This window comes from Lissotriton vulgaris, chromosome 1_2 (assembly GCF_964263255.1).
Source record: "Lissotriton vulgaris chromosome 1_2, aLisVul1.2, whole genome shotgun sequence".
Lineage (NCBI taxonomy): Eukaryota > Metazoa > Chordata > Amphibia > Caudata > Salamandridae > Lissotriton > Lissotriton vulgaris.
In genome coordinates, this window is record NC_141686.1 from 139929111 (window position 1) to 139947107 (window position 17997).

Consider the following 17997-nt stretch of genomic DNA (forward strand, 5'->3'; position numbering starts at 1 on the left):
TGGGAGAGAGAGACTACGCGTGAAGTGAAGAGTCGCCTCCCTACAAACCCCGGCTCCTTTTTTTCTCTGTCTCTACTGACCATGATGCTGGGTTCTAAAAATGAGCGATCTGTGTGACTGAATTTACGGCTATTCCCTTGTCGTAATTTGTGTTTCTTTTTCGATCTTTACAGTCTGCACATAAGCCAACTGCTGGCGCCTAAAGCCAAAATAAGAACAAATGCTGCTGCTGGTGACAGTGACAGCGCGCAAGAGCTTGGCACGAGCGGCGGAGCGGGAAGGCTTGGAGGGGGCCTAAGCGAGTGACAAGTTAATGCCTCAGTCTAGCAGCAATGATGTGCTAATGATCCCTTGATAGGTGTTTACTTAGAAAGGCCCAGACCTGACCTTGGCAAGGCACGCAGCACCGGGAGGCCTTCATTAGAAAAGCGGAGAGAGGTTATTAATAGAGCAGCTTTGTCTTGCCCCGCATCTGGGCCCGGGGTGGACGACTCGGGCCTCTTAGGGTGGCCTTGTTCGGGGTCTTCAGCTCCACTTCCGGTGGCTGTGCGGACTTGTCTGCTCCAGGCAATGAACCCTGCTCTGAACTAGAAACGGAGGTGAGTCGAGGCGTATTTAAAGAGACAAACTGCGGCATGGGAGAATTTGGCGAGCGCAGGCTGGCTTGACAGAGGCGGACCAAGCACTGACATGTGGCCGAGCCCAGACTTGCAGAAATGCAGGGACAGGAGAGCAGAAGTGCCCGAACGGTGGCCGGTGATCACATACTTTAACTGGACAATGGAAGCTGAGCAGATACTATGTTCAGGCACGGGTGGGAGAGGTGGGTGGATGCAACAGGACTACAAGTCCCAGAATTCAACGAAAACACCTGGGCTGGATCAGCGCTTCACGCATGGGCCTGGGAACCTTGGCAGATATGGCAAAGGAAGAGCAAGGGAGCATGAGATGTCGCACACAGAAGGGGGAACCAGTGGTGCATGTATGTAAACAAGCAGGAAGTGGGATTAAGGGAGGGGGTGGCAAATGGTGAGCACTTTTGCGGCCACTCTGATGTTCTCAGTGGCCGCGCGGCTCACTGAGAACATCAAAGCGGCTGCAAAAGTGATCAGCAGGCGGGCAAATGGTGCGCGCGCCCGATGCACATGCACTGTACCCAATCCGTCTGCTTTGGGAGCACTTTTGAGAGCCCCTTACTTAATATCTCGCCAAAGCATCGATAACGCGATGGCTCAGCGCGACCTAAATAGGCTTTGACAGTTTGGAATGCTTTTACATATGTAATACATAATAGGTGTACCTTTACTGCCCCTGGTACTAAGGTAATACATCAATTGAGTATTAAAAATACACACATTTTCGTCTTGAATGCACACTTTTCGAGTTTGGTATACATATATTAATTCAGCCAAACAAAAGCTTATAATGTATTGGGCTGGCTAGACACAGGAGAGCTACTTAAAGGTAGCTGGAGAGCTACTAGTTGGAGAAGCCTGCTGTAGGAGATAGCTGACTATCTTTGTACATTTGGAGCAGGACATCTGACAATGACAATATATAGATTCCATATACTAATACACACTTGGAATCAAAGGGAGAGGCCCTATTTGGGAGACCGTACTACTCCCCGTCTGAATGTGAACTCACTAGAAGTACGTCTCACAAGTCGTGAAAAAAGGGGGGGTGGGGAAGGGGAGAGAAAGAAAGGAAATACTTGGATCCCACCCGCCACCAGTCTGTTACAGTGTAGCTAAGGGAAGGCACCTATAATGTGTTTCTGAAATTTCAGCGTGGCTTGTTTGATGTGATGAAATGTTTGTACTTTCATCTATTTTGTGTGACTATAACTTTCGTGTTGCAAAATATGGACAAGAGTATTTGTGGCCATTATAATGCTTAGTACATCTGGCCCTATGTTTTTCTAATGTAATGTTTTAATACAATCTGCTTGTATTTTTCAATTCATGGTTACAGTGGTTGTTCTGTATGTATCCCAGACCTCGAAACATACCAAAAGAAAAAAAAGCAATGTCCTGGCTAGTCTGAAAGTTTCTTTTATATTGTAAAAAGAGTTTACAATATGAAACAAACGTTCTTTACGAGATGAGCATGTAAAATATATTTCAAACAGATTTACTGTTCTCCCTGGTCTTTCCCTTGAATCTCTGTGGTTTTTGGCAGCGTGGAATACATAAATATGGCAACATGAAGCTTTGGGCAGCAGAACCATTGGCACAACCACGTTGCTCAGTTGATGACAGCTTTTAGACAGCTTATGAAAAATAAATGTGTCCTTTCCAAACTCCAGACCATTTGTGAACATAATTTTGTTTAGAAAATATTGATTTTGTTGGATCTTTTCTGAATTGAAGATGCTCATTACGTCCTTTTTTAGGTGTCTACTACAGATAATTTTAGTTTCCTGTTGGGGGATTTATTGTTTCTAAAACGTATCATTTAGTGGGCTTTTTTGGATTAGCCCCATCGCTTATGAATGGATGGCTTTGTTGTCTATCACTGGCAAGTGTTCTTGATTCAATGGTTTTCCACCATATTCTTGTGTTTGGCCTGCCAGTAAATTGAAAATTGGCGCTCTACATCATAGTGCCTGCACATGCATGCATCACTGTAAACAATTGGATTGCTATTTGTGGGGGATGACTGCCTACTTCAAGGAATAATCGCAACCGTTGTCACTAAATTACCCTGAGCTCAACTCCCAGGTACCCATACAGGCAGGCTTAGCTTAGGGCAATGTGTAATGTATGTATGCAGTACCAAAACAGTAATAAAGTCAAACTGCAAAGAAAGAAAACTCAAACCGAATTAGAAACATACCATAAAATGTGATGAACAAAATGACACAAAAAATTGCAAAACTCCAGTAAGGGGAAAGAAATATATGATTTGTCAAGTTTTAATAAAAAATAGCACTAAAAAGCACAAAGCGCCGTGCAATGGGGTGGTGGGTTTGTCGGGTTATGGTTGTTTATTGGTTTTTCATTTGTATTGCTCTTCCTTTCTTCTTATTTTGCTCATGTAAACAGTCAAGTCATGATGATATACGTTTCTTATGCAGAAGCTTCTGGGGTACAGAGCTCTGCTCTATATGTGCTGCTTGACAAATAAAATCTGTTTTTAAAAAAGCGCACAGCGCCAATGATAATCAATGGTTATTGCAGACCTAGACTTAGGTGCAATTTGACGCCAATAACAATGGAGTGTGTGTCCAGGTTCATCCCGGTCAAGGATGTTACCTTCTGACACAGTCTCCTAAGTCCCAACCAAACACTGGAGTGCACTTCTAAGTGCCTCAGAACCCGAGGAGAGGCACATAGAAACCCATGGAGTGTCAGGCAGAGCCCGACAGCAGGGTTTAGACAAGGTCCAGTTATCATGGGTCAGTTGGAAACTTCCAGGGAAAGGCCTTTTGCAGGATTTTATCTTCCTATAGCCACACAGGAGTACAGCCAACTAACCCTTGGAATCCACTTCTTTGTCTTGGGTACAAGAGGGAGCAGCCCAGTCCTTCACGGCTCCTCTCTGATCATAGACAGCAACCCACTCCTCTTCTGATCTTCCTTTGGTCCAGAAAATGTTCTGAAGTGGGTGTCTGGAGGTGCCACATTTATGCCTGGCACCAGCTAGTGGGTAGGTGCTTCCTGGCTCTCTCCAACCAATGAGGTAAAAGTTCCCAAGGCCAACCCTACCCACTTTTTCAGCAGTTCCTGTTCACCTTACTGCAATAGGGGGGTCATAGGGAAAGCACTAGTATCCTCCCACATCTAACACTAAAATCCAATTTGAAGTCAGCACTGTACCCACAACAAATCTTGAGACGGAATTTTGGTTAGACAGAAGCAGGTTCCTTCAGCGAACAGACAGGAGAGGCACAAACAATGTCTTGGCATTCTGTTCTGTCCCATTTACATGTGCCCCAAGCATTGCATGTGGCTCAGCAGACCTGTCAATCAGGATTTGACAATGTTGTGCCACAGGATTCCCACAGCCCCACTATGAATATTCTGTTGAGCTCAGAGGAGTAATCTCTGCCCATTTAGGTCAGCCTTCTGTTGTTCCTGGGAGGCATTTCACTCCTCGTTCACACCAATTCCAAGCTGAGCACAGGCTGAGAAATGACAGAGGTTTATGAAAATGAGCCATCTGGCAGTTCAGGGAAGTAAAGGGTAAGTTTCTAAAGGTTGATTTTCCTTACTACTTATTAAAAATCTGTCTTCACTATTGGATTGGGCATTTAATAACTATTAAAAGAGTGTTTTAATTATTTTTTCCAGCTGGTTCCATTACCGAGATACAGTATTCGTTTTTTAATCTGTACTACATAGGACATCTAGGAGTGTCAAAGTGATAATAGCTTTTTGGGCCTTGCCAGTGTAGGAACATGGTAATATTAATTTTCTACATGTCCCATTTTGAAATACCAGGCAACCTACCTTGTGAGCTACAAGGCCGACATTGTGGTGACCTACCAATAATTAAAAGGGAGGTTTTTATATCTCAAAAAGGGTTATTTTAACAGGACACACTGCAGGTTTTAAATGTCTATAGTCACACAGTCATGTGAGACCTGAAGCCATGTTTTCCTTTTTCAAACTAGTAGATGGCACAATAAGTGCTGCAGTCCAAAGGTGACATTTACCTTTAGATGCCATTGGTGTATATCTGCACCATATACTATGGCCTTATAGAAAATTTTAATACGCTGATAAAGGATTAGCCAGTTTTTACATGTGTTAGGGGTCAGAGTCCAGACACTTCGCATTGGACAGCAGTGCTCCATTGTGCAGAGTCTAAAAACCACCAATAACATAGGGTCCTGCAAAAGGTGAAAAATCAAGGGTTACCGGGCAGAAAAAGCAGATTTGCTACAGTCACAATGCGCGTACAAACATAGGTGCCCTTAATACAACAATGTTGGTGGTAGCGTTTCTCAGAAAGAGAAAGCGTCCGCACCTTCTGTTACCGACTATTTTCAATGATCAAGTATACGTGTAAAAATTTCAAGGGTAGAGGTGCACTGCGAACCTGGTGGAACACCCACCACCAGGGGTGTGATACAAAGCAACTTAATGCCCGTGTCAATACTTAGGAAGAAACCAAGTTACAACAAGCACCCTCTATGGAGTTTGGAATTAGTTATGTTTCTGCATTACACATTGGTTATTTCACCATCTTTTCATCAGTTTTAGACACAAGTTCATGAGAAGTAAATAGGCTTCAAAGTATGGATCCAAAACTGTACGTAGTGTCTTCAAAAATCTTTATTTTAAACACATTAAAAAGTTCTCCAGCTCTGCACTGCCGACACGTGTTTCGCCCACACAGGGGCTTTTTCAAGGCTGGAAGCAATAAAAGGTACAGTAAATATATAAATAAGAAAAGAAGTTTTTTTTGCACTAAATATATACAGTTTCCCTACATATATACAACAGGTCTCATAAGTTATGTCCTTAAAAACCAACAGTAAACAAACACCTTTGAAATGGACATGTATCCCAAGAGAAAACCACAAAAAAAAACACAGGATATTACACGCTATGTACACAATCATGGTGAATATACTAAGAGTACCCAACATTCTGTTTGGCCAGAAAATCACTTATGTTAAAAACCAACAGTGAACAAGACATCTATAGAAAAGGACAAGGATCCCAAGAAAAAATCACAAAAAAACACACAGGATATTGTACGCTATGTACACAATCATGGTGAGTATACTGAGAGTACCCAACATTTTGTTTAGCCAAAGAATCACTTATGTACTCTATATGCCATTGATACAGGGCGGTTGCAACCATCTTATAGGTATCTGATTTCAGAGCTCTAATCTTGTTCAAATAAGATGGTGACGTTGGGATTTTTAGATATGTTCCTAGTTAGCGCTTAATGTCCCCCAAAGTGGCGGGTGGCCCTAAGAGACTTTCAGCATAATAGACTACGCAGTTAAAATTATGTGAGCTTAACCTACCAATTTCTTTCAGGATGGACAGGTCAGATTGTCAAGAAGGTCAGACCGATGTGTCGTAGCATGAGTCGTACAATAATGTTAGGAATCCTAGTGTGGTAAGGAAAGGGTAAATAAAAGATAAGAAACTTGTTTAGGGAAAAGATGCATTATACAGGTCATAATATTTAGCAAGTGTATTGAAGTTAAAAATATCTCTACCTATTCATTTAAGGCGTTGGCGATTGCGACGTCCAAGATATATGTTTAAACATGGAAAACTGCAAAAAATAGCAGTGCCAGTTGTTGGTAACATGTCATGAGGGATAATTTCCCAAGAGAAAGAACGTAACATATATACCTAAAAACAGAAAAGGTATGGGCAAAAACATTGACTCACTTGATAGGTAGGCGAAAGTTACTTGGTGGAGATCAGTTCTGATTTTCACGTAGTGTAGTCATTTTGAAGACCTTAGTAAGTCTGTGAGGTAAGATAATAAAAAGAAACCAAAAGTCTAGGTAAATTGGTGGAACTAGACTAAGTAGGGATATGGTAATTATAGCAGGGTTCTCTCGTGCCATCGAGTCTACATCAGTGCGCCCATGTGCATATCAAATTGGTTACAAACCTAAGGGCCGTAGGAATACAGGGGCCTCGTTTTGAAAAAAGGGTAATCATCCTTCACGAAATTCACATAAAAGGCAAAATAACCGTGAAGCAAGCCAGCGTGGCGGTCATTTACCCATTGAAAGTAATTGCTCTGGGTCCCATGGGCCTTTAACCTCAGTGTCCGGAAGTGTAATACACTGGTGCAGTGACCATTTAATATGTACCGGGCCACCACTACAAAGCGCGGTGAATCACCAATTAAACAAGTCTCGGGGCTCCTAGTATGAGCGCCGCCGTCAGTATACTCACCATGATTGTGTACATAGCGTACAATATCCTGTGTGTTTTTTTGTGATTTTTTCTTGGGATCCTTGTCCTTTTCTATAGATGTCTTGTTCACTGTTGGTTTTTAACATAAGTGATTTTCTGGCCAAACAGAATGTTGGGTACTCTTAGTATATTCACCATGATTGTGTACATAGCGTGTAATATCCTGTGTTTTTTTTTGTGGTTTTCTCTTGGGATACATGTCCATTTCAAAGGTGTTTGTTTACTGTTGGTTTTTAAGGACATAACTTATGAGACCTGTTGTATATATGTAGGGAAACTGTATATATTTAGTGCAAAAAAAACTTCTTTTCTTATTTATATATTTACTGTACCTTTTATTGCTTCCAGCCTTGAAAAAGCCCCTGTGTGGGCGAAACACGTGTCGGCAGTGCAGAGCTGGAGAACTTTTTAATGTGTTTAAAATAAAGATTTTTGAAGACACTACGTACAGTTTTGGATCCATACTTTGAAGCCTATTTACTTCTCATGAACTTGTGTCTAAAACTGATGAAAAGATGGTGAAATAACCAATGTGTAATGCAGAAACATAACTAATTCCAAACATAGGTGCCCTTGTTGGAAGGGGTTTTCTTTAATAGAAAACCCAGTGCAGTATTGTGGAGCCCTCATGCAAAACGAGGATTAAAAAGCATTGGCAAAGCCAGTAGCTCGGTCTTTTAGAGCCGAGACCTATTGGCTATTACTTGCCTTTATATTATGTAGCAACCATGATTTTAGTTCCAATTGAAATGTGCAGTTATAAAAACCATTTATAAAGTACAAGTTATTCACAAAGGAAATTAGTGAAGCTTTTTAAATATAGTTTCTCCTTCACTTTGCAGTGTTACCAAGAGTGTGTTTTGTGTGTATCTTGAAGGTTGATTCATCATGATATTTTAGGATGTAATCAGCCTGCGATTGGCTGGAAAGATTCTTGTATCTTTTGTGTCCTTAATGTGATTTTGAATGCTCTCCCCTGAAAAACCTACTGAATCTATATATATAAAAACGAAAGTATGTCTGTCTGTCTGTTTGTCCTTTATGCATTACTACACCATTCATCCGATCACCATAAAACTTTGGGAAGTTGTTGAGTACACTCCCGTGAAGGTTTCTGTCAAAACCTTTTTTTACAAATCGGCCCACCAGGGCTCTCATAATCTTTCGAATACTTGAGTAGACAGCGAATTTGCAAGCATCGTCGACAGTTATGACCTACAAAATGGAAATCGATTGGTCAATCTACATCAGAAGAACAAAAGAAAAAGGCATTACGAGCTTCAGAAACAGACGAGCAACAGGAAGCAAGATTAGAAACTGTTCGAATACAAACTGCTCAAGTCCGTAATTCTCAAATGAACGAGCAACGAGAATCAAGATAGGAAGCTGATCGAGTACGCACTGCTCAAGCCCGTTCTTCTCAAACGAACAAGCAACGAGAATCAAGATTGGAAACAGATCAATTACGCACTGCTCAAGCCCGCTCGAATGAAACAGGAGAGCAACGAGAATCAAGATTGGAAAACGATCAATTACGCACTGCTCTAGCCTGCTCGAATGAAACAGGAGAGCAACCAGAATCAAGATTGAAAGCCAATCGAGGACGCACTGCTCAAGCCACACTTAGAAATGTTTTCAAAAATAAAATGAATGTTTCGATAACAATGACACAATGTAAAATTAATGTTATCATAACGAGTTTCCTTGAATTTCCTTTCTTCTGAGATCGCAGCAACGCGCGACGGGTAAGCTAGTTAATAATAAAAAAAATTACCTTGTAGCCACATTTTTGCCAGGTTCAATTTAGTAGGAACTTCCATATTTCTTACCCTTAATAACTCTGCCCTTCACCAATGTGCACAGGTCTTTGAGGAAAGAATGTTTAGCAGGACATTAAGGAGCTTGCCAAATTCAGCAAAGATCAGTTCAAAGGGAGGTATACAAGAGGTTTTAATACATTTTCCACTCATCAATAACATTGGATTTTCATCAGGAGATTTCTTTCTACCCAACGAATATTCACAAAATCTGTATGGTAATATGGCCTATCTATCATCCAGTGATGTTTTTGATTCCAAGAAAATACATTGAGCCATTCTGGAGGTATAATCTAAACTGTGAGAGTCCAGTGTGGGGAATAAGAACCCTGAGTACATGCACAACATTATGCGCATGCACCCAGGACTGAAACATTTCTTTTTCTCTCAATGTTTAGAAACCCTGAGAGGAATTTTTATTTTTTTAATATATCTCCCTGATTTGAAAAAAAGGTTGGGGAGAGATAATAAAAGCAAGTCCATACCATTATTCACCACTCATGGCCTGGCCAGGCACGATGGGTGCTATAGTCACCCAACCACCTTGCGCAAGGACCTGGTCAGTTGATTCCCTTCCAGGCCTTTCCCAAGGAACATGGAAATGTGAATACAGCACATATCCTACTGCCTTGCCCGAAGCTGGTAGGGCATTGGTGAATTATAAGTTGCCCCAGTGTGTGCCCCTGACCCTCTCTCACTCTAAGGGCATTGGTGATGTTATAAGCCAAGAGGCTTATTTATGACCACTTTGCGCCGCTGTTGCACCGCTTTTTGTGATGCTGCGGCATCATAAAAAATGCACCATATTTACAAAGTGAGGCATCTAAGCAGATGTAAAGCTTTGCACTACATTATACCTGCGTCAGGTATGATGTATGCAGGGTGGGCGTTCCCCCGCAAAAAAGGCTGGTACAAGTGTTGCAGTGAAATCTATGAGATTTCACTGCCACACTTCTAGGACGCCGCTGCGTCAAATCCATACTTCTGCCTCACAGCAGGAGTAAGACTGAGGAAGGCCCTTTCACATGGGGCAAAAGGACACATTGCTGGAGTTGTGTTTGTTTTTAGACACACCCAGCAATGCGCCACTTTTGCACCTACAGATACATCAGGAAAACTGATGTATCTGTAAATCCTTGCGACATGGAGAGCCGTACACATGGTGTCATAAGGCGGGCGCACTGAAAAGTGTTGCATCGCTGTTTTCACGCAGCAATGCAATACTTTTCATAGATGAGGCCCGAAGCATTTCATCACCTTGCCCACCTTTAACAGTGGGAAATAACATCTTTGTTTTGCCCAAGAGTGAGGGATGGGGAAACCCTCACTTGCCACTCCTTTTCCAAGTATGGGGGTCAGTGCCGGCTTGAAGTGGGAGTGCTGCGGGGCGGTGGGGTGGGGCGGGGGAGGGGAAGATGGGGTAGTGGAGTCAGCATATGACGTCCACGAGTAAAGTAAGTAAATACATTTAAAAAACAATTTACCTTGCACTCGCTGCATCGCCAACTCAGCGATGCAGCGAGTGCAAGATAAATAGTTTTATTTATTTATTTATTTATTTTACTCGTGGACGTCGTTTGTCCGACTTCACTACACCACCCCCCCACCCTGCCCCTACCCTGCTCTTCCCCAGCCCCACCGGCCCGCAGCACTCCCACTGCGAGCTGCCACTGATGGGGGTGTTTAATCAATTCCCTCCTCTTCGTGTCTAAAGAGTGGGAGGAATCCACAAGGGTGAAGATGGCATTTACAAAGAAACTCTACTCCTGTGTCTAAAGTGAGATCTGAGAAATTCCACCCTGTACCCCCTCGTCTTTCCCAAGGGTGATGGGGGTGTAACAAAAAAGATGAGCAGGTGAGCTGCAGGACACTCCCGAACACTGTTCCTATCTGGGAGTAGGACTCAGAAGTGTGAGGCAGCCCACAATTCTTCTTTTTTTAAATACTCTTCCTCACCCTTGGTTAAGGTGAGCGAGGGCATGAGGGGCACATAACACCCCCTGGCCTTGTAAAAGTCCATTGGTAATATTTAAAAAAATGGCGGTAGCTAATTTTAGAAGTCCCCCACTTGTGCAAGGTAGAATTGGATGCCTCTAATACGCTCTCCCCCAGATGTTTATATTAAATCCTTCTCTGCCAGACATTTCTTTAAATATTTCCCAAAGTTCACAAATATTGGAAGATATTTAAAAACTAAATGTTAGCACATGTATTGAATGTTGTAAAAGAAACACCACGACCATCACAGTGCTTGTGTGTGGTTTTTTTACTACTGTCTCTCTCTCTGTGTTGACAAACATCAGAAGACATGTTTTTCGAACTTGGGTTGGGGGGCTTTAACATAAACCCTACAGAAATATGGGTAATACAGGCCTTTACTCCTCCAACGTCCCAATGCAGGGGAGACACCACAATTATTACCACCACCAATACTAACACAAGTATCACCACCACTGTTACTCCAATTACCACCAGCAATATCACCACCATTAATACCACCATTCCTGCAACCAATGCACTCACCATTATATGCCAACACAACTACATCATTGAAACAAACAATATCAAGTGTCCACATAAGTATATGAAGATGCCCAGAGTGCAATATGCTATTTTTCACGGTCACTGTTTACAAACCTTTGTCCATATGGATAGGACAGAATTCCATCTGAGTGTGGGAAGCCCCACCACCACGATATGACAGACATAATACAGCCTATGCAGGAAGCCCTGTGCTAAATGCAGCAAGCCAAATCCGATGGACAAAATCCCTGCATAAAGTTCTTGCCTCTCACCAAGGAAAGTTCAGATGCCACCTCCTTCAGTCGGCACTTCTTCAGTGAGTTTCGCTAAGTTGCAAGGTTCTTGATCATTTGAATGAAAATAGTCTTGGCAAGAGTGACCACAGACCCTAGAACATGGTCTCCAAAGACAGTTGGACAAAGGTAGTTTTATGTACAGGGATTTCAACAGCTGATGATTCAGACGTAGTTTGCAGCATCCAGATTCAGTGAGGCCTTGATGTCTCTTGGAGACAACTAGAGGTACGCACAGGGTTTCCTGAGGTACTGACACTTTCAGAGACATAGGAGCCTCACCAGATAAGATGCAGGTGATGATCCCTCCTCTGGGCACCAGGCAGTGTGAAGAGTTGATGGTGATTCGTCTTCTTGCATAGCAGCTCAGTTACCCCTTACCCTGTGGTGACATAGCCTTCACAGCAGCTCCCAAGGTTCTCAGGAAGTGGTGCTGATGACTTTGTTTCAAATGTTAATTTTGGATACAATAATCCATAAAACACAGTACAACAGGTAAAAAATATAAAAACAGTAGTTACAAAAAATAAATATCGGCCGCAACCTGCAAAGCGCCAATGCCAGAGTTGATAGGATACATGGTTCAAAGCAGGTAAGTGGAGCCCCAACAAGATTAAAAACAGCATCTGGCGTGAATACAGGTAAAATAGAGATGAGTGTACTTTTGAGGTGTCACCGCTTCAACGCTTGACACTACACATGCGGATGAACCAAACAGTGTGCAAAAATGTTGTCACCCCAACAACTGGTGCTGATGAATTCTATGCTCACCGTTGTAGGTTGCAACAGGAATACTTACCCCAACCATTTCCTAGCCTGGTAGGAGGTAAGACTGGCAGCTCTCTAGGGGTACTGGAGGCAAACAACAAAGGGCCCCATTTATGAGATTTTGGCGCAGGGCAGCACCTCTTGCATTCTTGCGGTGCTGCCCTGCATAAAAAAAGGACAGGAATGCGCTGTATCTAAAAAATACTGTGCATTCCTGTCCTTTTCCGCTGTGGCTGCCATGCGCCAACGTAGGCACCCTTGCATCATGGTGCAAGGGTACCTGCATTGTGGGGCCGATTGATTTTGTGCAGGAAATCAATCAATGTAGGTGATTTCCTGAATGTAGCACGCATAGAAAAATCAAAAAAGAAGGAGAAATGAAAACATTTCTCCTCATCCCGCCTCCATATTTCGACGCATTTCCAGGTTTACGCTTTCTCAGAAACCTGGGAATGCTTCAGATTCCTTGGGTGTTATGTGTGAACACCCACAGCAACACCCATGGAACGCCCCTTTCTTGCAGTGTTCTGCATGAAAGGGGCACATATTTACAAGGCCATGAAAGTCATATAAAGTGGCTTTACGCGGCCTTGTAAATATGTAGTGGCACATTGCGCCACCAGAACATTAAAATAGTGATGTTCTGGCAGCACAAAATTGCTGCAAGGGGGCCTTTGGGTGGATATGATACCACTCACAGTACACTCTTGCCATTTATAAAAGGTTACTCAGGGAGTGAAACTGTTGCAAACGTGCAGGCACCCAGGTCAGAAAAGACATAGGAAATCTTCCACAACATCTACCAACTTAGGTGGTCATGCACACCTCCTGAACTCTATCAGAGATGCATATTGGCTCCCATTTTGTGTCATACACACAGTGTATGTACTACTCATAGATCACAACTAAGTGAAAGCCCCCTTGAGGGAGACTGGCAATGATGACGCAGAATTGATTTAATTTATTTGGGCTCAAAAAATATTGTTAACCTGTAACCCACATTGACTTTAGCTTTTATGATTTACACATCATTTATTGAGAATGTACTCCTATTTTGTCAACTATTAATATTCATGTTGTACATATTTGGATTTAACAGAATGAACCATATTTGATTAACTGCCTGCTTATGTACATAGTGTGAGTGGGCTTAGGTGCTCCACTCCATTTTGAAGTAAGCTTTGTATTTCTGCTTGCTGTGTTATGTGATGTTATGCAGATTTGTAGGGCACATTTTCACCTGAGAGGGCATCCTGGCGCTGAGAAGTTGTGAGTGTAGGCATTCCTAGGGCCTAGTGGCGCCACTCAAAAAGCCAGGTTTTGTTGTGGAGTTCATGAGAGTGTGGGTAAGTGTATGAAAACTTGCAAGGAGAACAGTAGAATGCTCCCTCATTGTTGTGCAGTGCAGCAAGGCAGCAGCATGTGGAGCAGTAGCCGGATTTGAGTGCACAGAGTGTCACTACATGGAAGTGTCGGTGAGGGAAGGTTCAGGGTTCCGGGGCTGAGCAAAGGTAAGCGCAGATAGGCTTGCCTTCGGTGTACGTTTGGGCATGCCCATTGCCGCATCCACACTGTGACCGCCATTAAATAGCTCCTGGCAGGGGAGAGGAGTGATGTCACTACTAATGCAGATGGATAATTGGAAATCCAGCAATGTTGCTTCCTGTACAGATGAATTATGGGAAATTCTCGTCCCTTCCTGTGCGGATAGATGATAGAAATGACTTCTGCTGTGCATAATACTCTTCTGGTTTACATACCAGAGTCACTGTGTGCTGCCTTACATGGTTATTCTTTGCTAGGTTACATAGTGATTAGTTGAGCTGGACTGAAACTCCAACACCTGCAGCAGATGAGAAAGCTGAGCTGAGGTGGTGAATATCCCTTTATACAAGATATCGTGAAGGCTAATGGGAAAAGGAGTTAGCACGGTATTGTTCAGTGAGAAAGAGGCCAACACCAAGTATGGTCAGAACACTGATCTTTGTTTGACCATCACCTGAGAAACCTAAGGATTGTATCCTTCAGCTGGAAAATTATGTTCTAACTATGTGAAGCTTGTTAGCTAGTTAGATCACTTCCCCTGATCTTCTTGGTAGGTGAAGGTCCTTCTCATCTGTTGAGACCAGTGCTCCTTATTGTTCAGCTTGTGAAGATACTTTCGAGAGCAAGTGCCTCTATCATCTTTCGAGTCAGAACCTTTATCTGGGTCTTCTTTTGAGTCTATTTCGGTTGAAACCATCTGCTTCTGAATTTCCCCGACCTGCCCACAACTTTAGCTTACAATTAGGAGAATTTCCTCCACAGAAACGAGTCTGCTTTAATTAGCACATGTTGCCATAAATGATGAACAAGATGTTGCCTTACTGATTGCACTGCCTGGATTATATTCATCCAGGCTGTATCTAGGCAAAAACTGATTTTAACTAACCGGTTTGATATGTAGATTGTAACTTTATTCATTTTCTAATAAACCTTCATCATTTTGAAATCTACTCTTCTCTGAGGCAAAATCTGTTATTGCAGTGTTAATGAACTTGAGATTTCAGCCTCAGTTCTAGACAAAGACCTCTCTGTGAGGAAATAGTGGAGTTTCAAGATTGCTCCAAGATTATTGTGCGCAATGGCCATCCTTATTGTATCTCGCTATCAGCAACACCTTTTAGACACAGATTGAAATGCTATTAATGACCATTCCTACTGGCCAGTGATCCTGGTAAGTGCTCGGGTGCATGTGTGCTAGCGTATTAAGTTTTCAACCGAAAAGAACAAGGAAATTCACAGGTAAAACTACAGGTAAGGGCAAGTTAAATGTTGTGGGATGTTAATTCTGACTACAACACAACACCCTAAATAATGTGCAACCCAAAAGTTAAAGTACCTTCTTAACTTGCATTCCCTTCACAATCTCTTTACAGCGTCACAAATCAAATATCATATTGCGTAACCTATAATAGCATAATTAAATCAGTAATGATTAGACATGGATTATCTGGATTATGAAAATGGAGCACCAATTGGGATCCAAAAATGCCACTATCACCTCTCAAGGCTGCGCAGTACAACGTCTACCAGTTTAAAGATGGGCATAACAGTACACATGTCCAGAATTCCAAAGCATTTGTTTATGCATATTTTCAACATAGGTGCTCAAGTCCTAATCGTATATGCTCAAATGCACCTGAGTTTGTTTGTCTACATCAACATGTTGTCAAGTCAATCTCCATCGTTCACTTTGCCCTGAAACACATCCGTACTACCACCACCCCTACGGGGGGCACTGAGAAGCGATGGCTTTCTGCTGCAGTGCGGGGGGGCCCCAACCTCAACGGGCCCCCTCAACTCTTTATCCCAGAGATCTGCTTTTGTTGCTGCTGTGAAGGCGCGGAAGCTTCCAAATAAATGTTAATTTACTTTTGAACTGTTTTTTATTTCGATCATATAGAGCACGAAAATAGGTTGTCCGAATTTAAAAGGAATTTCCGAAAGCGCATTTTTCTCAGTTTAAAATATATTACTAATTCAACATAATGCTCCTCACAACCTGTCTGCACAAAGAGCAGTCAATTTAAATATTAAACAATTCTCGTTGGATAACAATCCTATCTGCGTATCTGACCTACTCCTTTCCTCGTGTCCAGTAATTCCCCTCACGCCTTTCAAAAAGCTCAACTCTCAAAAGAGCCTAGCTTTTAGTAATGGCACCCTCATATATTCTCAAATTGTGATTATAATCCAGGTGACAAAAAGGATGAGTCTTTGACTCGGCAGTGGAAGCAGGTAGCTCAACCCCTGCGTGGTGTTGGGAGCTTCCTGATCGACTCTCGTGCTTCTGAAGTTCTGGCTCCTGTGGTTGGACGCGGTGCTCCTGGTGTGATTTGACCTGCGTCAGAGGGTCATAGAGCTTTGCCCGAACCAGGGACCTGCTCCCTCCTTCCTGTGTTTGTCCCTTTCCTTTCCCCGGTCCGTGTAAAGCTCTATGGCTCGCTGCACACAGCGGTTCTGAGGGCATCATGAAGTTCTTTCGGCACACATCACCGCCGAGGGGAGGAAACAGTACATCAAATATGAGGCGAGACGTGCATGTGCCACTCATTTTAGAACAGTCCATTATCTCTCACAGCACCCTTCTTCCATTTCTCAACTCTTCCTCTTATTTGCAGTGGTACTTACCCATTCCATTATAGCACCCGAAATCTGACTGTCCCATGATAACCCGTCCATTCCTCCACATCACCTCCCATCCAATCAACAACCATCCATTCCTCCACATCATCACCCATCCATTCATCCACATCACCACCCATATATTTCTCCACATCACCACCCATCCAATCACTACCCATCCATTCCTCCACATCACCACCCATCTATTTCTCCACATCACCACCCATCCAATCACCACCCATCCATTCCTCCACATCATCACCCATCCATTCCTCCACATCATCTCCCATCCATTCCTCCACATCACTGCCCATCCAGTCCTCCACATCACCACCCATTTATTTCTCCACATCACCACCCATCCAATCACCACCCATCCATTCCTCCACATCATCACCCATCCATTCCTCCACATCATCTCCCATCCATTCCTCCACATCACCGCCCATCCATTCCTCCACATCACCACCCATCTATTTCTCCACATCACCACTTATCCAATCACCACCCATCCATTCCTCCACATCATCACCCATCCATTCCTCCACATCATCTCCCATCCATTCCTCCACATCACCGCCCATCCATTCCTCCACATCACCACCCATCTATTTCTCCACATCACCACTTATCCAATCACCACCCATCCATTCCTCCACATCATCACCCATCCATTCCTCCACATCATCACCCATCCATTTCTCCACATCACCACCCATCCATTCCTCCACTGCACAAATCATCAATTCTTCAGTAATCCATCATTCCACAGCACCACCCATAGATCCTCCTACAGCACCACTCACCCAATCTTCTACAGCCCAGCCCATCACTCTACAGCACCACCACTCAATCCTTATACAGCACCGCCCATTTATCCTTCTACAGCACTAGTCATCCACTCTTCCACAGCACCACTCGTCCATTCCTCTATAGCTTAGAGCATTCTTCTACAGCAAAACTCCTCCATCCTTCTACAGCATCAGCGCTCATTCCTTTTACAGCACAAGCCATCCATCCTTCTGCAGCACAATCATCCATCCTTCTACAGCACAAGCCATCCATTCTTCTACAGCACAAGCCATCCATCCTTCTTCAGCACAACCCATTCATTCATCCATCAATAACACCATCAATCCATCCTTCTACAGCACCCTCATCTATCCAGCTACAGCACCACCCATCCATCCTTTTACAGCACCATAGATCCGTACTATTACAGGACTACTCATCCATCCTTCTATAGCACCATGCATCCTTCTACAGCACCAGTCATTATGCTGCTACAGTACCACCCATCCACTATTCTACAGCACCAACCATTCATCCTTGTACAGCCCCATCCATCCATCTTTCTAAAGTGCCACTCAGCCATCCTTCCACATCCCCACCATCCATTCTTTCACAGCCCAGTCCATCTCTCCACAGCACCATCCACACTTAAGGAATGAGGGACCTGTGTGTCACAGAGTTTGGAACTATGAAAAATACATGCTTCATTGTAATAGAGAATTTTATTTAAAA